Source organism: Tachysurus vachellii, chromosome 7 (assembly GCF_030014155.1).
Source record: "Tachysurus vachellii isolate PV-2020 chromosome 7, HZAU_Pvac_v1, whole genome shotgun sequence".
NCBI classification, from domain to species: Eukaryota; Metazoa; Chordata; class Actinopteri; order Siluriformes; family Bagridae; genus Tachysurus; species Tachysurus vachellii.
The window spans coordinates 10,819,230-10,840,520 of record NC_083466.1 but is presented as its reverse complement, the minus strand read 5'-3'; the positions used below and the strand labels follow the sequence as shown (position 1 = coordinate 10,840,520).

The 21,291-nt window shown below is 37.3% G+C and overlaps 1 protein-coding gene across 8 annotated transcripts in view; it reads left to right on the top strand.

Annotated features, from left to right (window-relative positions):
* The window catches only part of camk2d1 (calcium/calmodulin-dependent protein kinase (CaM kinase) II delta 1), a 67,254-nt gene that overhangs the window by 4,141 nt on the left and 41,822 nt on the right, over positions 1-21,291 (top strand). The gene's annotated exons all lie outside the window — the stretch shown is intronic.

Below are 21,291 nucleotides of genomic sequence, written 5' to 3'. Positions count from 1 at the left end.
GTCATAGTATTAGTCCAATGAGGATTATTTTACTTTAACGACCCTGTTTTGTTTAATTGCTGGCGTCTACAGTTTGTAAACAGATAAAAAGTACGTCACATACATGTTAATAAAAAAAGAAATTGTAATCATCGGAAAAATGGCAAATATACTGTGTGATATGGTGTTACTGCAGGATAATCAGCTTTGTGACGATAAATGTTATCCATACTTTAAACAGGCTGTATATGTACAAAGGCATATTTGTTCATTTCATTTCTGACTTAAATCATGCGCTTTCTGAATACTCAATCCTGATTGGCTGGAAGGTGTGTGTACAAACCGGTGTAGATAGCCTTCATGTCGCTCCACTCGGTTTAATCACTATTCTAATGTAACGCGTTGGCTTGAAACAGTCGTAACCATAGTAACATACAGTTACCGCTGCATACAGTGTGAGACAGCTATTGTATAAGAAAAAAATAAATTTGTATGAATAAACCTTGGTCATGAGTATCAATAGTTTTTAATACAGGTCTGTCTTATATACTGTAGGGAGACTGGGAGCAATATAATATTTTAGATTATATTCTCTTAAATGCATCAACCCAGCCTGATCGAGGAGGATTGTTTTCTAAGCAAGAAATGCTTATACTAAGCAAGAAATGCTGTAACAAAATAAATCACACCTCAGACAGCATACAGACTGTGTATGCAAACAACGATCGGTTTTAAAAATGTTTTGTTTTGCTCACCAAGTCTTGGCCCACACTCCATCACCCACACCATGAGCTGTCTGGACAGCTTCCTCACCTCTCTGGCACACAGTGACTCAGTTTGCCAATGTCATGATGAGGCTGAGCACTGCCTTTTCATGTGTGTCAGGGCTTTCATTGTCAGCTGTTCATCGAGTGTGTGTCTCTCTGTCGCTGTCTGTCTGTGTATCAGTATGATGCCTCTTGGTTGACTCGGTGTGAATCCTTAATAGGCTTCTGAGAAACTGAGGTCCTGTGTGCAAGAGGAAGGTGGCTCATCTGCTTGTCTTTTATTTTGCAAGAGAACAGGGGTAGAGTGAGTGGTGTGTGGCAGGTGGAGTGTGTGTGTGCGCACGTGTGCGAGAGACAGATGGAAAGAGACCTGGAGATGGGGAGAAAGAAAAAGGAGAGATGGAGAGAGTATAATGGAACATGGAGAGATATAGACAGAGGGAGATAGAGAGTGGGTGATGGAGATAACGGAGAGTAATTGACAGAGAGATTTGAGAAGGATATAAATCTCTCTCTGTCTCTGTGATGTGTTGAAGGTCAGCTGAGGGACTCAGTGTAGGGATTCCCCTCATTTCCCAGCTCTGTGATCTAAATAGAAATGAAGCTCAGGTACAGAACCTGAAGGAGCCTTCAATGCTGAGCGACAGAGCTGAAGCTTAACATTACTCTCAGACCCTGTGTGTGAGAATTAATGACAGAACAGTAACTGAATATTACATGTGATTTAGAAAATAATGACTTATAAGTGGACCAAAATGCAGCTCCATCAGTGAGCTGAAGCATTACTGAAGTAATTTACACATCCTTCTAGACATGGTTATTTCCCAGATAGTAGTATTGACATCTCACCTAATTAGAAAAGTAATTCCATTTTTTTTTGTTATCGGTGCTGTGTGTAGTTTTCTGACAGGTAGCGTATGTTTGGTAGCAATGCAAGGTATTATACGGCTGAAAGCCTTTTCCACACGTACTGATTTATTTTCTGACCTCACTTTTAGCTATTGACTGCAGTTCATGTTGTCAGTATGATGTTTTACTGTTATCACATCACCACATGCCGCCATGGCTTCTCACTCCCAGCAACCACCTGCACTCCCACGCTCACAGTCATCATTGCTCTAATTGTGTTCATTTGTGTTTAGTTAATATCTATTATTTAGTTTGCCCTATGCAAAGTATATTCAGTTCTCTCCCGTTCATTATGTTTAATCAAGCCTGTTTCTTGCTCTTGAAAACTGGTTTATTGGTTCGCCTCACACCTCCAGGGTCGGGGGTTCGATTCCCGCCTCCGCCTTGTGTGTGTGGAGTTTGCATGTTCTCCCCGTGCCTCGGGGGTTTCCTCCGGGTACTCCGGTTTCCTCCCCCGGTCCAAAGACATGCATATGTGTGTGTGTGTGTGTGTGTGCCCTGTGATGGGTTGGCACTCCGTCCAGGGTGTATCCTGCCTTGATGCCCGATGACGCCTGAGATAGACACAGGCTCCCCGTGACTCGAGGTAGTTCGGATAAGCGGTAGAAAATGAGTGAGAGAGAGTGAGTATTTTCTCTGTTCTCACTTGTTTGGATCCTGTTCATTGCTGAATTTACCTGTGCTTGTTTTGACCCTGCTTTCTGCCTGACGTCTGTTGGATTTTTCGCCAAGTCTAGTTTTGCTTTTGTTTTTAGTTTTTTAATGTGTTTCTAATATTTTGAACTGTTCCTAATTATATGACACTAGTAATTCTATAAACAACTTACATTTGCACCCTTCCCCCAAGTGTTTACCTTTGTGAAAGCCATTATATATAATGCCTCAAAACCAAACCAGCATAAGCAATAAACTTTAGGGTACAATTCATCACAAATTTGGATAGCTTTATTTAATCTAATACAACAATCATTTTGATGTAATACAGTGCCATGTTATATTCACTTTTAGTGTTGAATAAATAAACGACATGGATGCTCTCTGCTTAATCTTTGGTGTGAGGTGGAATAAGAACGATGTACTGTGAAATTGCGCTTGTGGATTTTAAATTGATTTGAAAGCATGATGAATGATCGTAGGAATCATAGAAGAAGCTTTTATAGCTAGCATTTTATCAATTTCAGTTCAGTAAAAAGGGGCTGTATTTGGCATGATGAATTGAATAATGCACTGCTGAAGCATTTATATTTGCAAGGAATAAAACATGAACAGCGATCAAATGATAAGATGAACAAGTGAAGATTTAAAAAAGACAAAAAAAAAACAGAACGAAGTTGATTGTGTGTGTGTGTGTGTGTGTGTGTGTGTGTGTGCGATGGAGAGAAAATGATGGCTAGAGGGAGAAAAACGATTAAGACAGAGAAGATGAAGAAAGGGAGACATAAAAAGTTAGAGAAAGAGACCGATTATTTTCAACTATCCAGTGAAGAGCATTTGACTTATTACTGTTATTATTTTTAAAATATTTCATTAGCAGAATATTAAGCCTCATCCCAGTGAATAGAAATCTGTATAAAGTCTCCTCGTTATGTGAGTTAAGTTATAAAGCACTTTGAAATCCATAGACATTTATCTTTCCTTCAGGGAGCTCAATTTGGGTCACCACCTGAGAATGGTGACTGGAATTGAGAGCAGCTTCAATCATTTTTGTTAGCCTTTAGGGTAATTTGACTCACTAACCTAGACTACTTTTGGGGTTTTTTTGGTAGAACTTAAGAGGATTAATCACTTTCCTTCCCCCGGGTGTTCCCTGGTTCTCAGAAGACCCATTGATGCCCCTGAGGTTTGTAAACCAGTAATCTTCACTGAATCTTGGCTTTGGTTTTAGCCTCAAAATTCTTTTGTGTGTGTCAGTATATGTACAGTTATATTGCTTGGATTTGTGATAACACTACGTAGCCTGTTAATGAGGACAAAAAAACTTTTTTTTTATCTTCTTAAATGAAAAAAAGAGTGCACGGTGGCTTAGTGGTTAGCACGTTCGCCTCACACCTCCAGGGTCGGGGTTCGATTCCCGCCTCCACCTTGTGTGTGTGGAGTTTGCATGTTCTCCCCGTGCCTCGGGGGTTTCCTCCGGGTACTCCGGTTTCCTCCCCCTGGTCCAAAGACATGCATGGTAGGTTGATTGGCATCTCTGGAAAATTGTCCCTAGTGTGTGATTGCGTGAGTGTGTGTTTGTGCCCTGTGATGGGTTGGCACTCCGTCCAGGGTGTATCCTGCCTTGATGCCCGATGACGCCTGAGATAGGCACAGGCTCCCCGTGACCCGAGGTAGTTCGGATAAGCGGTAGAAGATGAATGAATGAATGAATGAATGAATGAATGAAAAAAAGATTGTATTCAACCTAGTTAAGACTCTCAGAGCAGTGGCTCAGATCCCATTGCTAGATTCTGGATGATCATATGGAAGCTATGGACTGTAAACTATAGTGGCCTCAGTAAGTGATGTGAACACATTTTTTGTCTTTAACTCCAGTTGTCATGAAAGGTTTTGGATATTGAATTCAAGTTTAACAATTTGTAATAATTCAACTGGAAATAATCCATTGTCTTGACTGCTGTAACTAGAAACGGAGCTTATCTTCAAGGTGGCTTATTCACGTTCTCAAGGCAACTTTCATTTGAAATGTATTAAATTATTTGCAAAATCTGTTATTTAGAGTCCTTGCATTTGTTTTATATAAACTGGCCAGACACACTGCAGTGCTTTCTTTCATCTTTCCGAAGAGGCCTGGACGTGATGCTCAGCACATCTAAATCTTTTTTTAATCAATAAGCCTCAACAACTACTACTACTACTACTACTACTACTACTAATAATAATAATAATGATAATAATAACAAAAGCCAACAGTGTGGCTAAAATAGAGATTATTTGTAAGTTATATTTATATTTAGGGTGGGTGTGGAGATCTTTAATCCATTTGAGAAGCCTCTGGCTCTGTCCTCATCAGAAGAAGCTTATAGACTTGTTCGATTAGCAGTGCTTAGTGATTTTTGTGATTACCCTGCTTTGGTCAAAGTATTTTTATTTTAGGTTGTAGTGTTCAACCCAGTCATATCTGCTTGGGAGCAATAACCCTTTTTAAGAATCCATCCAGTCTTACTTTCATTTCCCGACCTCTCCTGGCACTCCTTTGGGTTTCCATTTTCAGCATTGAATTCTTTTTGTCATGTCACACTCCACAGTGGGGCTTAATGGCTCATATGAAAGTAGACACTCTGGGATTTAAGAGCTTGTAGTTGGTAGGGGCAGTAATTTGATAATTACTGAAGGTGCAGAAATCATCTCAACTCTGAGATTTCCCAAGTGCTTGTTCATAAATGTGTAAAATCAGAAGCTGTTATCTTCAACCACTAATATACTGTGTAAGGTTATCCCATCAGAGGGAAAAGCATCTCATTCAAAGCCAACACTGTCCTGATTAATTTTATATCAGACCTGTGTCAAGCAAATAAAGCAAGCCAGAACTGGTAAAAAAAGGGTTAGATTCTTGACAACACAACAATATATTGTTCAGTCTACTTGATATGCTCAAAAATCAATGGCCTTATAGCGGGTGTAGCATTCTGTCACAGCTAGAATCGTGTGAACTGGAAAGGACCAATAACAGTTGAACTGTTTTGTTAGAAATTACACAAGTGTGCATCAGATTCCCTTTTCCTACTACATTTATAATGAGTGTTCTGTTTCTCTTTACATTTTAAGATCAAAGAATCTGGAGTATGTGCTCTTGTTCTAAATAAACTACAGTTTGGCCTTACATTATGTCCAAATCTCAATTATATGAAACATGGAATTCACACCGATGTGACCCACAGCTTTTTGCCTGTATCCTGAGAGCTGTCAGATTAAGTCCCAGTGCACATGCTACTGAGACATGCACGGACATCACACTACAATTTTATTAAGTAAAGTACTGTCTTAGCTGAATTTGGACTTTCTCATTTGGGTAGAGAATAACCAGCCTCTTCTGCCCAATATCACTAAATTGCCCTCTTACTGCACTACACTGTCATGCTCCCCACTGCACTGAACTGCCACCCCACCATTCTGTAGTGCCGTCCACTGCACTGTATTACACCTGCCCCTCTAACAATCAGTACTGCCCCCGACTGCACTGTACTCCACCCCATTGTGCTGTACTGCTCCTCATTCTGCTGTACTTCCCCCAAGCATGCTGAACTGCTTCACGTCCAAAACAGGTGTGTTTATTTTCTGTGCCGTTTCTTACAGACAGCTAACCAAACACCACACATTGTCTGTGTTGACAGTACGTAAATGACAGCACATGCCTACATGAAACAGGGCCCTGTATTATTATTATTATTATTATTATTATTATTATTATTATTATTATTATTATTGAAATGTACAACAATATTATCAGATCAGTACCAGCTCACATTTTGGAGGGGGTTTTTTAGCAGAAAAACACATCTTACATCTATATGTGGTATTTAATGTGACATTGAACAAGCAGAAACATATGTCTGTAAGGATGTGAGGCTTTTTTTTTTTGTCCAGCAGTAAGATGAGTCATCAGAGAATATGTCAAAGAGGGCGGCGGGATGAAGCTTTTTCAGTATCCATCAGTCATGTTTTTTTTTTCCTGGCTGGTTAACAAATACAATTGCAAGGAATTTGTGAACTCTGCTGATGGAGCGTGTCTGTGCACATCGTAAATACACATCTTGAGATGCGAGCTTTTATGCATGTATGCGTTAGACTTTAGGTCAGGATAATCTTGTATGAATGCTTGTACCCAAGAACTGGTGCTGCAATAAAACAGATTAGTAATATGTAATGCTTTAATTCATTAGATTTAGTACTGTTCAACCTGATGGTGTATACCTAATGGGAGATTAAAATAGTAGTTAACTGTTTTTTTGTGTGTGTGTGTTTTTTTTTTTAACCTCATGTCATTATGTCAGAGAGTGTTTCCCTGCTAGTTTCTCTTTTGGCTAATTATAGATCCCAAATCTGCATTCACAGAAATGAATTGACAATTGCATCACTTATTCTGAACACAAAAGTTCTGCTTACTTTTGAATTTAAACTTTTTTTTTCATAACTAATTTGTCACTTATATAGCTGATCTCATGCGAATGCAACACCAAACATGCTGACTTTCTGAGTTTTCCTTCCATAAGCACGAGTTTCCTTATATACACATTCTCATTAGCTCTATGCTTAGCTCATTAGGCTGGAAACCACAGCTGGACCTACGCATGAATGAATAAATGAAGGCCTCGTACGTACAGTACTGTTACAGCAAAGGCAGGTGTACTCATGTGATGTTTTGTTTCCCAGGAGAATTCAGTTCAGGAACAGCTTCGCGTCTGTTTTTTATTTTCACAGGTTGTGAAAAAGAGCATGCTGCTATTCCTTTTTATTCTCTGTTGCCAACTTTCTCTCCCCTCCCTCTCTCTCTCTCACACACACACAAACACACACATTTTAGGTTCCATGTTTGAAGCAAGTGAAAGAACCATTTTATGTTGAGTTTTAGGGTCTCGATAGAACCATTCGGTTTAAGAGCATGGGAGTGAATTTTAAAATGACTCAAATTCCTTGTGTATTGTGAGTGGGAACAAATTTGTCGTAAACAAACATTGGCATTTCCAATTACTAAACAAACTCTGACTCTGTGTGTAAATGGGGTGAGTGAGTCATGTGTGCACATATGCTGCCATGCTCAAAACTCATCTGTGACGCATTACACACAGCACATTTACCAAGAGTAAATTTTCCCCACTAGTAGTTTACACCCTTGGCACCAGAACAGAAATACAGACTAATTATTTAACTGACTGTTAATGTCGATGGTTTCCTTATAAATTTGCGAAGACACAGCAAGCTCTTGACAATCTAATGTGATGGAAATCTGTTACAACTTAGGACTTCACGTATAAATCCGGAAGCGCTGTTTATTCACAAATATCTGCTAGGAAAATATAGCTACTACTCTCTGCTACAGTAACAGATGAGTTGAATAAATGTAGGCAAGGTAAGAGCATTTATTGTGATTGAATAGAATGTAACAAAATTTAGTGTAGCGACTCTAATTCCTGAAGGGTGTTATGTTTAATTGTTGCTCGTTGCCGTCTTAAATTAAGAGAGGCAAAAAGAAGACCTAAAAATAAGTCAGGACGGCACACTGTAAAACGTATACAAGACTGAGCGTAAGAGTAATGCCTTGGTTATTGAAATAATTGGTTATTGCATATTGAAGTATATGTTTATAGTATAAAACCATTCTAAACATCCTGCATGTTGGTCATGGGTGCATGTATGGACAAGGTGAAGGGGTTGATGGCAGTTACAGCTTTTGGTTACGAAGGTAAATTCAGAGGGCATTTGAGCAAAACCCCTGGACATGTTCATCAGTGTCTTTCATTTCACTGCATTCTCTAGACTTAAAAGAGCTATTTTTAGCAAAATAGAATAATCTTGATTTGAGAATCTTCAACTAAATTTGATGACAAAAAGATGTGATTCCTGAATTTCCTCAAGAATTACACAGCAGCCCCAGTGCAACTCTAATATCGCATTGTGTTTGCGTTCTGAACGTTCAGACCTACCACAGTGCCCCATGGCTGAGCACAGCATGAGCTCGCTAAAAATAGCTCTTTTAAGTCTAGAGAATGCAGTGAAATGAAAGACACTGATGAATATGTACAGGGGTTTTGCTCGAATTCTTTCTGAAGGAATCCTTCACGCCTTGTTTGCATCGTTCTCCCTCCTCCTGTCTTTCTCAGTGGCAGATCACATCTGTCTGAGTGGGAGTCTCGTATGTGACGAGACATTCTTCAAACAACGGGAGCATTACAAATGTATTCCCATTATGCCTTTTTTCAGTTCCTTCCCTCTTGAAGTGTTTTTGCTGAATTTGGAAGGTTCAATTTGTAATATGAAATTAAATGTTCAGACGCTACCGCTGAAATATTAATGCTGGACTTTTTTGTGGATTAATGTTAAGGCCTGATGCAGTACAGAAATAAGTCTTATCATTTGTCTCTTTTTAGTTTCTGTCTTTCTTTTTATGGATCTGGAGTCCATGGAGAGATCCACTCAGCCTGTCAGATGATGGAAAGAAAGAGAGGTGTATTATAGAATTAAAGATTTCTCTCATTCACGAATTCAACAGTATGCGAAATCATAGAACTATTGCAGTTTAACAGTCATGCTTTTTTTTCTCTCCATGTGTTTTCCTGATAGAAATGGACATACAGATAAGCTGGAGATTATAAGAGAGCTCATAATAATGTCATCTGTTACACATCATAATGACCTGTAAGTCTGTTTACTTTGAAACAATCCTCCTGGAAAAGGCCAGAGAGCGTTTTCTCTATGGAGCCATCTCTATTCCGTAAATAGTTGCAAGTTGTCTCTTAGATTATGTTATGGACATTAATAAGGGAGACTAAATGCCTGGCAATTGTGGGTTATATGTTTCTGCATTTAAAATGATGAAGTGCATCTTGTGCAATAACTTTTTCAGTTTTCAGTCAAACAGCCAGTCAGCACTTGGGGAAAAAAAAATAAATAAATAATAATTTGGTGGGAAAATGTACAGTACATTAATTTCATTTTCAGTCAAACAGCGATGCTGTACTTGGTTGATAAATATTTACAGATTTCCAACTGTTTTCTGTTAAAGAGCTCTGTGTGTTTTTTTTTTTTTTTTTTTTTTTTTTCTTTCTTTTTGTTAAAATACATTCTTCCAGTGTTTTGTTATCTTTCCATATTTATATTGTTCATAAATCACACAGATGTCATTATCAGCTTTACTGTACGGTATGTTATTACATTTTGATAGCTCCTACTCATTAATTTAGCATATAGTCAATTATTTTCTAGGCAATCAGGTCATGGGACTGAACAGCACACTTTGGCTTTTACTTGCCCTGGGGCCGTGCAAAAGCAAAGAGATTTTTCACCTCCTGAACAAGATGTACGTTTCAGAATCTTCATTAAGGGAAATCCAGTAATTGTTGTCATGGCGTGAGACAAGACATAGGATAAGAGACACAATTAACAGCACAGCAAAGTGGGGAAAACAGGCACGTAATCAAAAACCAAGCAAAAAGTTTTATAAAAGACGAAAGTTCTGAGTTGAAGGTGCAAGACAATGCACATACGCAACATAACACAAACTTTAATTGACTAATAAGGGCACAATTCAAGAATATTTTAAACTAGTTAGACACTTAAAACCAGAGATGAGCTCAAAATTAAAACTAGAATCCAAGCTGCAGAAGAGCCCAAGTACATAAATATTTGTACAGCTAAATAATAACTCATTCTTGATTTTTATGAGTTTTGGTGAATTTCATGTGTTTAATAGCAGTCAGATGCTTCTAGATACTAGTCTGATTTTTCTGAAGGTTTGTCTGTTTGTTTTTTTTGTGGAAACATGGCAGCAAGGTGAAATGTCTGATATCTAACAAACTGTATCCACACTTAAATAATTTCGACCACATTAGGCCATCCTTAAAAATATTCTTGTTTGCCGTAACCCGACCGACCCTGTCAATTTAGGACCGACTCAAATTTTCTTTTTTTTGCTTTAAGTCCGACCGACTTGCCGGTTGTAAATTTGCGTTAAGACCGAACCAATTTTTTTTTTACTCTTCAAACAACTAATACAACTTCTATTGTTCGAAAATCTAGTGCATGAATCGATTTGACCAACCAACATAAGTTTCGAAAACGAAAACAGGAAATTGATTTTAATGGCCTTCTCTCGGAGCGCGTCCAGGTTTTTTTTTTTTTTTTTGGAACGCGTCACACAGCAACTGCAGCTTCGGACACACACGCATAACAGCAAATAATACTTCTGCACAATGTTTCTCTTTTTACAACAGAAATGTGAATGGTGTGTTCGACCGAAGGCACAGGTTGAAGACCCAGTCAGTGACATCACGATATGCTAATTTGTTTAAATTCATACCTACGTAATCACCATCACCAAAATTGTACTTTTTTTTTTTTTTTATTTACAATAAACTTGAAAAAAAAAATATAGACCTACCTAATGATGCTTTTATTTTTTTTTATTATTTTATTTTTTACTGTTACTGCAAGCCAAAATATTTTTAAGGATGGCCTTACCAAGTGTTACTTCAGATTTCAAATGTCAAATTTTAGATTTTTTTAAGCACTTGGGGCATCTCCAAGAGCAGAAATAGGTTTGATATCACCATTTACTTTGAAGATAAATGTAAATGTAAGATAAATGTAAACTGTTTTTACCAGCAGGCAATCAAAACATTTCAAAAATAAAATTTTTGGTCTCAGTTAAAAAGAGTTAAGCATGCATCCAGATAACAAGCAAAAGTTGGAGTGGAAAGGGGGGATTGATCCCTTGAGTGTTCAGTTGACATCCTAATTTCCACAAGTAGGCCAGTGGCCCTGAAGAGAGTTTAGCTTGGCTTAATTAGAACCATTTTGTCTTTCAGAGTATCTATGTATCAGTCCAGAGATGCAAGTCCACTTTACAAAAAACAACTCTTCTTTAATTCCAACTTTCTCAAGCGGCTAGATGTTTGTGATCTTGCACAAGATTTGAACAGAAACCTACACACATTCTTATAAGAAAAAATATGTCTAAATGTGTCATTGTAGTACTAAAGTCACATGGAAGAAGAATATCACTTGATGATAATGATGATGAGGATGATGATAACCATTGTAACAGAATGATTTCATGCCTAATGATCAGAACGAACATGTCTGTAGGCTCTTTGACTGTAGGCTTTACACATTCTCAGTTAAATATTGATGCACATTCGACAGATGGTTCATGTTAAGAACTGGGTGGTCATTTGTTCCTCTTTTATTTAGAATGATTACAATGTAAACAGAAGCCACCACGGTGCTTACATAAAGGCATGACTTTTATTATTACTAAACACAGTATTGTAAAATTTTGAATACAGATGCTTCTGTTGAGATGGCGGGCATAGGACATAGGACATAGGACATTAGGGCATAAGCGAGCTACTGGACAGTCCCAGACAGATTTGTTTTCTTGCTGTGATGCATAAAAGTAACTAGGGTTTGTGACGGTATCAATCCTAGTTTAAAGCAGAAATTATATTGAATTTCTGAATTTCCAGCAAGGACTATAAATTCAATGGCAGAACATCAGACCTAGTAAACGTTTTAAGTTTAAACTCCTAAGGTATAACTAAGTTTTTTACTCCTTTCTATACTAATTAGTTGAAGTTACTTTAGTTTTGATTATTAGTCACTTTGTACAGAACATGCCTGTTTCAATTGTGAACATGAAGCACCATCACACTGCTTACTGCAGCTTCATTCACTGTTCCACCCTGACATGTTGCTTAAAATATTAGATCAGCTTGTGCTTTACACTCTCTCTCTTTTTTGTTCTTATTTTTTAAAGGATCTGACTGGTTTTCTAACAAAAATAAAAAAAAAATGCAGTGCTTATTTCTTGTTTTCTAAAGTAATACAGCTTCTACCTGTTGACATCAGATCAATATTCATTCCTGTACATGTACATTAACTCTTAAAAAAAAAAATGATGACCCTTAGTTTTTTGAGGATCGTTTCTTCTAGTGGAACTCATATAGGTAGTAGTTTCCTTGTCACTACAGTGAACTCTGTTGATACCCAACTCTGTGGCAAAATCTCATACTCTGGAGTGAACTGAAACAGAAACAGATAGATTTCACCTGATGTAAGGCAGACATTTTCACACCTAAATCTGGATGCTCCTAATTTCCTTAACTGCATCAAACAGAATATGTAATCATCCACCCATTCTGATAAGTTCTCCGTTTTCTCATGTTACTCCATGTGTGTGATCCTGCCTCAAGTCCATATATATGAAGAGCAAAACGGACATACAAACTATTTAACAAGGAACACCGTGTAATTACAAACAGTTTAGGACATCTGGCTCACGTCAACAACAATTACACCGTGTTGAATCAGCCTGAAAGCTGAAACCGGACCAAGGAAAGGAGAACAAAAGTCTCCTTTAGTAATTACACCTGTCGGAGCAGCTTGCAGAAAATTAGCAGTGAGAGCCTTCTGGACAAGGAAATACACAGACAAGAAACAGGGGGTTTATCCCTTTTTACCAGTACAGTGTATTCCAGTCTTCCAGTGGATATACAAATATTTTCAATCAATATAAACGAACAAATTATTTTATTATTATAACAACATGCATTCAGATTATGAAGAAACACTCGTGGGCATCTCAGAAAGCAGAAATGGGTTTGATATCACTATTTATTTAGAAGACAGAAAGTTTTTTAAATAATGTTTCTATAAGCATTGTCTTAACATACTTTTGACAACTTTCATATGTCTACTTTTCATATGAGCTATTAAACATCACCATAGAGTGTGACATGACAAAGAAATTTAATGCTGAACATGGAGACAACCAAAACAGCAAATTCAATTTTTTGGTGCTGATAGATATTTTCAGGTTTTGTGATCATTCTTCTGTGTATGTTTGTGTCATTTAAATGAATCTTTTTATTTATCTGTATTTATCTTTAGACTTTATAGTTAAATAATGATGGTGTTTGACAGTCTTAAATGCTAACACTTCTGAATATGGAAGCAGATTAGCGAGTCGTTGTTTACAGTCTTTATATCACACAAAATGTTTCTATGTAAGTTGTGTAGAAGTAGGCCTAGGTTTTGTCTGAAATAGCTGGTACGTGTAGTATATTATCCGCTATGACTTGATGTCCAAGCTTCAACTTTGACATCAGAACCACTCCTAGCAATCTACATACAAAACGACAAACACAATGGTGCTAACTACCCGAGCCAATTCAAACAAAATTTGATATTGTTGATTTTTTAAATGTCATCGTCACTGTGCCGGCAATGTCCCCTTGTGGCATCATTGTGAGACACAGCATCTAACCTCTCACAATAATATCAAAAGTACAGTAATAGGCAACAGAATCCTACGTTTGGGACTTTGCTTGTACATCATAGTCGAATCTAGCACACCTACAATCAACACCCCATTGGGCTGCTTAATTATTTATTCTGTAGACTGACAAGTTTGACTGCCACAGCATGCAGGTATAACTATAATTAGGTTATTAATACATTTGCCATGTTTAAATAAACCTGACAGATCTTCCTGTTTCTGATTTGAACTACATTTATATTGGTTTAAGGCAGATGATCTCTTTGAACAGGATTAAGTTTCTATGCTGGTGTTTATTTTTGGTTGTTTTTTGGTGAACAATAATTGAAGAAGGTCTACATTTTTTTCTATGACTATGCTCATCATTATAACCAAATTTGCATTTGGAGTAAAGTGTGTTTCATATTTGATCACGTAAGGCAATGTCTATTTCTTTTGCTAGTGTAGCAGGATTATTACATCATGTATCTTTGTCCAAAAAGAAGTTAAATACTTTATAAGCTAAAACTTAGTCTGGCCAAATAATTATGTTAAGGTTAAATTGTTAAACATGGATATACTTATAACAGACACTGCCTTAACTCCACTTCGATGATACTGGTGAAAGAATTACCCCTAACAGTTGAACCCATGTGGATCTGATCATAGTCTCCAGCCAAAATTACTTGAGCCAATCCAAAGGTGAAGGTGTACTAAAGTGCACACATTTCAACCCTTGAAGAAAAATCATGTACTGAGGCCTGTCTTTGTACAATGTGTATTTGTGTAATTATACCTGTGAGAAACAAATCTCAAGTTTATAGAAACTTAAATATAGAATAAGGAATAGAAAGTTTCAGTGCACAGGGTAAATACCACAGTATTTTTGGTTATACATGATTAGTTCTTCTTATAGCTTCTTGTAGGAGTTGGTGTGAGTCTGGGTGCACTGCTACTGTACGACATCATTAGTTTCCACACACAGATGTACCATAAGTGGTGAGAAAGCTTACTGCACATTAAAGCTCAGAAATAATAATAATAAAAAAAATAGGTTAGTGGTGAGTTGTGTTGTGTGCCTTGTGCATTCATGATGCCATAGGATGAACGCTAATGCACCAGGGTTAGATGAAATCAATCAGATCACCAGGAACAAGCGCATTCCGATTCAGACTGCAACAAACAAGTGTAATGTACAAACCTCAAGCCTAAAAGAAAGGTCCCCCCTGAAACATATTAAGCATGTTTTATATAAAATAATTTATTAATTTATTTACTTAGTGAGCTTATTCTTGGCTGATATGAAAACCTGACATGGAATTTTTCTGTTGCACTTCCACCTCACGGTTCAGCATTTTTGCATTCTGAGATGCGTTTCCTCTTTCCACAGTTGTAAAAAGTAGTTATTTGTATTACTGTGGTCTTCTCGTCAGCTTTAACCAGTCTGGCCATTCTCTTCTAGCCCCTCAACAAGACATTTCTGCCCACAGAACTTTATCTCAGGGGATGTTTATGGTTTTTCGGACCATTTGGTTTAAACGCTGTTGTGTGGGAAAAATCCCAGGAGATCAGCAGTTTCTGGAAAGTCTGGTGATTTTTACAGGACCAAACCACCCAAGCAAACCCAAGGACACATTATATTGCTTTTTTACTTTACATCTGTTGTTATATACCGTATACACTGATCACAGCTGATGGCTGTCTCCTGACTTTATTTTCAATGGCACTTTACCTTGCATTGTGATTTTATGTGGGTCAGCAATACTGTCTTAAATTGAAAAAGAATTGAAATCTTATTGATGTGTAGCCAATCTAATGGTTCTTAAAAATTTGATTTGAAGATTTTGAGTGTTAAGTGTCTAAATACATATAATTATATATTTCTGAAAATAATCTCAAGTGGAGATTCCTAGAATTTATTTCATCATATTTTTTTCATGAATAATTCATCCAACACCCTTTTTTTTTTTTTAAATGTTCATGGATAATGTGAAGGACTGTGGCTTTCTGTGGAAAGCAGATGGCAGCTGGAGGTTGTTGTTGCTTGTGTAAACTGTGCTGCTCCACATGCTCATGACAAAGCTTGTCTTGCTTCATATTGCATTCCTAATATCTGTAGAAATTGTGGTTTTTGTAGAGCTGGCTAATTTTCAGGACTAACATTTTGGCTTATAAATCTTTGTATTTATCACTTTAATTGTATGTTTTATTTTAAGTGGAAGGTCAGAAAAAGTATGTCTACATTTTAAGTAGTTCAATTTGTCAGTCAACATAAAGCCTGGTGGATGTCTACACTTGACGCAAAATGTTTAGAGAGCAGCAAAAATGTCTGAGACAGTGGAGACATAAGTATCCCTGTCCCAATTTATTAGACATCTTCAGTTTTAAATACAAACAACATAATGATAAACATGGTGCAAAGTATGTGAAAGGAAACTCGCTGATAGTGATATCAGCAAATCATAGCGCAACATCAAACACAAACATGTACATGTAAGCCAATAGCTTGCTGAAGTGAGCTAGACTGGCTAGCTCTAGCTAGCTGAATCTTTTAATGTTTTACTGTATAATCTGTATTACTTCTAACTTTGATATCTGCTATTGCTAGCTATTGCTTATTTTGTTAAAATGAATAATTCAGTGGCCTATAGGTGTCTCTCAAGATAATATGTAATGTACTGTAGTTAGATACATGTATGAATTAGCATGAGCTAGTAAACAAACCTAGCAAGTTACTAAAACTCTTAATGTTAACTAGCCAGCTAGCATTTTTTTCCTTATATGTTGTTGATTAATCAATCAGATAATGTTCATTTTTAGGATAACTTACATGGCTAGTTAACATAATTGCTAAAATATCTTCTCATTTTAATTAGTTGCATCAATTGAGTTGTTTCACCAGATAACTACTTTTACGTTTAGCAATACGTTTTACTCTACATCAGTCTGTTTAGCCCTCTTTACACCATTGCTTTCTACACCATTGCTTTGCATTTGGATTAGTTCAGAGGAACAAGATTGGAAGAGCTGGACTTGACTTCTGATGCAAATATACCACATGACTTTATACTGTTTTTTTTTTTTTCCTTTTGTTTTGCATGTCAAAAACACTAAATTATTCTTTTTTCCAGATTAGTTTTATCACACGTGATTTTCTGTGGTGGGTTCATGAAGTCCAAATGTAAATCCATATTGTATCAGCTAGTATTGGGTTTTCTTTGACTCCTTACATGCTTAAATGACATTGAATAACCTTAAGAACTGGAACTGGAATTTCTTTAAAATAAAAACCCTGTACACAAATAATTCAAATTTGGTGTGAGATGTTTACATAAATGTAAATCTACACTTTGAATACAGAAACTAGGGCACTGACGTGTTACTCCATTCTCTGCAAAACACCTTCTTTTACTCATTTTGGCATTTTTTCTTTTAAAAATAAGAACACATTTTTAAACCTGTTTGTCATATGAAGTTGATTTTACGCTGTACATAACAGCAGCTGCAAGGATGTTTTGACGGTTCATTGGAGCAGAGGACCAAAACCTGAAAGATAGTGAATTAAAGATGATAAAACGCAGGTGTAATTCTTCTTACATAAAGCTAAAGGAGGTCTATGGTTGATTTGAAAAGAGGAATTTAATTTATGTTTCATCAAGCTTTTACGAAGCTGGTTGACTAATGTTTTGTGCTTTAGAGGGTAAATTCATTGTGATTTGTCTAAGATGGCTAATGATTGTGGTTGTACTGTAACTGCAAACGCGAAACTTCTAACCAGGGCTGATTCAAGCCGTCTAAACAACCGCAGTAGCAGGTCAGATCAAGTGTGACTGTAATCAAGCAGCTCAAGTTTGAATGTGAGTCACTGATGTTTGAGGTTTTTATGCTGGGTGACAGAAGGGGAGGCTATGCACAGTAGTGAATAAAACTGAAGCTCAGTACTGCTTCAAACATGTGTCCCTACAACTGATGATCTTTTCGCCAAGACTGATAACACAAGAATGTCCCCAGCTATTGACTGAGCTGTAACAGTACATACAATGTCACCCACCACAGTCTGGAAAGTCTTACTCTTGTAAGTCTTGTTTGCGTAGTGCCTTATATAAATTCCCAGTCACAGCTGACCACACCCTGAACAAGTATACTGAAAACATGGTCTACTCATCTCAAACACAACACCAGTATCAGATCACCCTATTTTGATTTTATCTCATACATTTCACACTATACACCTGTGGCCAATGCGAATAGACCTAAACATTCAAATAACTTCATTAAAAGAAAAACAATCCATGACCAGGGTTTCATGGAAAACTGCCCCATGCCAGGTTTAGGTAAGAATAAGTATAACTTGAGTGGTAAAGTAAAGGAAGGGGGTGGCATTTCTACCACCTTTTTTTTTTTGTTTTGTTTTTTTTTTCTTCTTTTTTGTGTTATTCAGTGTTCATGGGGCCATAGTGGTATAGTATAAATTTTAGTTACATCAGATTAATGAATAAATAAAAGAATGAACAAAAAATCTTGTTTGTGTACTTGCTTTCTACTAGCTTATTTATTACTTATAATTTTCATGTTTATGTACTTATTTATTTACTTACATGCTCCCTTATTCATTACAAACATACTGTACTTGGCTATTTATTTACTTTTGTACTAACTTAGTGAGATAGTTGCCTCCTTACCAACTTGCTTTTTAGTTATTAATAGTTACATCATTAAATGAACAGATACAGTTAGGCTTAACGCATTAGTACCAACACCTCCTCTTACTGTAACTGTAACACACTGCAAGGTTCGCCATACAGTAGTCATGTCAGTCTTCATTATTAACACTCAATTTTCAACATTTCTTTTTTTTTACTTGTGTAAGTAACCCTGCAAGAACGTACACACCCATTTTGCACTTCAGGCACTACAAGCCGAACCACCACGACTATCTGACTAATGACACCAGCAAATCTGATCCTCTTCTCGCTGCTGAAGAAGTAGCTTTTACTTTCAGTTTTTCTATTCTTTCTTTGTGTGCCTATAGCTTTTCACTGTCCACTGAAATGCCTTGGTTTCTTGATCAAAGTTTCTCAGCATTATCTTGTGTTTGACTGCAGAATCCAGGTACAAAAAGGGCGTTGCTAGTTTGATATTTCGAGATGTAGAGTTGATTGAGTCTGATTACTCCTTTGTCTTTCTATTTCAGTCACCATTCACCCACCCCCGCACACACACACACACACACACACACCAGGATGACTCCAGTAAACCAGCCTCAAATGTCTAAAGTACAGCACACACCCACACACTCTACTGTACCCAGGGTTACTCATATCCCAGTTTAAGCCAAGCATGCAATACTGTTGCTGTGTTCAGCAATGGATTATGAAGAACTTGGCCGATACCGCAACTGTGTGGCATTTGTGAGTCAGACTGCCAACGCAAGTGTAGACATGAAGCTCTCCAGTTTAACCCCCTCCAGCTTTCCTTTTTTTAGTGCATTCTTCAGATCTCTCTGTTTTTCTCTATGTACACACACACACACACACACACACACACACACACACACACACACACACTTTTCTGCCTTTCAGTTTCCTCTCCAGGGACACACACACACAGTCATAAGCACTTCCCCAAACACACACACATACACACACACAAACACATACACCTACACCTTCACTCTCCGGAAACCCCTTTAGAAAACAGTTGTCCTTGTATACGCACACATACTGTCCATATTGATTCCACATCTGGCTTTTCTCCTCTCTGAACACACACAGTCAGGTCCCTAATGGAGATGTCTGTAAACTCTGTTTGACTGGGGTCTACTCGTCTGTACTCGGTTTGCCGTCTGTAAACACTCTTAATAAAATCTTATTTTATATATCCAAGATAATAATAAGAGCGACATAATAGTACAGATAATGCAATATCTGGACTTTATACTATACTAATTATATTATTACTATTTTACTGCACCTGCATGTTTAGTGTTTGAACATTCTGTGATGTTACTGCATGTAACATATTTTTATACTCAAATGTAGTCTAGAAGAAACAGACCAGGTTTTTATTTCACTGCAGTGGAACTGTGTAATTGACATGTAAAATCTCAAGATCTGACTCAATCTATATTGTAATACAACAGAATGATATGGAAGTTAGTAAGCTGCAAGGAAGTTTGTTGATTTTTAACATTTCTCCTAATTTTTCTGTGTGGGAATTGGAGACTGCATTGATGAGAACTCACTTATGTTTCTGTGACTGTCAAGAGCTGAATAAATTGCAAGCACATTCAAATCGCAGCATTGGGAAGGCAAAGAATGCCTTGCAACACTGTTAATAAGTGTAACCAATGGTAATGGGCTTCAACTGTGTTCCACAATGGTGTATTTATTAATTTGGTCATGGAGCTGGAATTCCATTGTGTGTATTTAAGAGTCCTCTGTTTTCCATTTTCATGGAGTTAACGATGACAAATGTGTTTCCGAGTTCACACAGTGCAGCTTTGCCCAGAAAAACATCACATCATATACGACTCTTGGGAAGATTTTTTCACACAATTTATTCGCTCACCCCCATTTACCTTCCCCCGTGTACATTGCAGGCAGCAGGAAAGGCAGGTGGAAACATGTCTGCAATCCAGGTGCAGTTGCCAAAAATTAGAAACGCAACAGACACATACATTCCTGTGGTGTCCTTTCGTTTTTCTTGACCTCGAGCCAAAAAGCATGGGACACATCTCTTCAGAGTAGATATACATGTTAAAATGAGCTGTTCTATAACTGACAGGATGGAGGATTTTCACCAAATAACTACAACTGTGAGGTTCTGATGAATAAAGTGAGAGCTTAATGGCGGTTAGAGCAAGTGAGATCCAAACAGTACTCACAATTTGATTTTTATTTTTTTTTTTTTTCCTTGTATAAATACATTTTTGCTGGATTACTTACAGTGATTTTTTTTTTCACTAATGACCTTGCTTGGGGGTTTATAACTTGATTGGCAGCTTAAAACTTGTATAATTTAATACAAAATTACTTAAGGTTTTAAATCTGAATATAAACTGTGTATACTAATAGACAGGGTGTATCTGGAAGCTAGTCTGGGAGAGTATAACACAGGAATACACACTAAAGAGGGCACCAGTTAATTTCAGAGCACCTTACACACATAGTCAAACCCATGGCCACAGTTACCCGTCCACCTACTGGCATGCTTTAGGAGAACCAGAATGTAACGGATCCAGAGTTAGTCCCTGCTCAATAGACACTGACCAGGGACTGACTATATACTACAAACGCTAATTATACAGAAAAGTACGGTATGTTTGGAGACAAATGACATGACAGAGAAAACATTGTTTTATAATAATGGACAATCAGTGTCATGTTTTAGTTTTTCTCAAATACACACCCATAAACCCAATACTGAAGTATGTGAGGAATCAAGCACTCAACTGGACATTAACAGCATACTAGGGTACACACACACACACACACACACACATGCATGCATACAGATACATATATGCACAGAGTGAGGTAGGGGGATAAAAAGGGGACCTTTGGAATCTGTAGCGGAATAATTCTGCACTGTTGCTATAGTGACTGTCAGATGGTCCCTTGAGCCATGACATCATTCCAGTGGCTTACAAGCATAGACAAATAT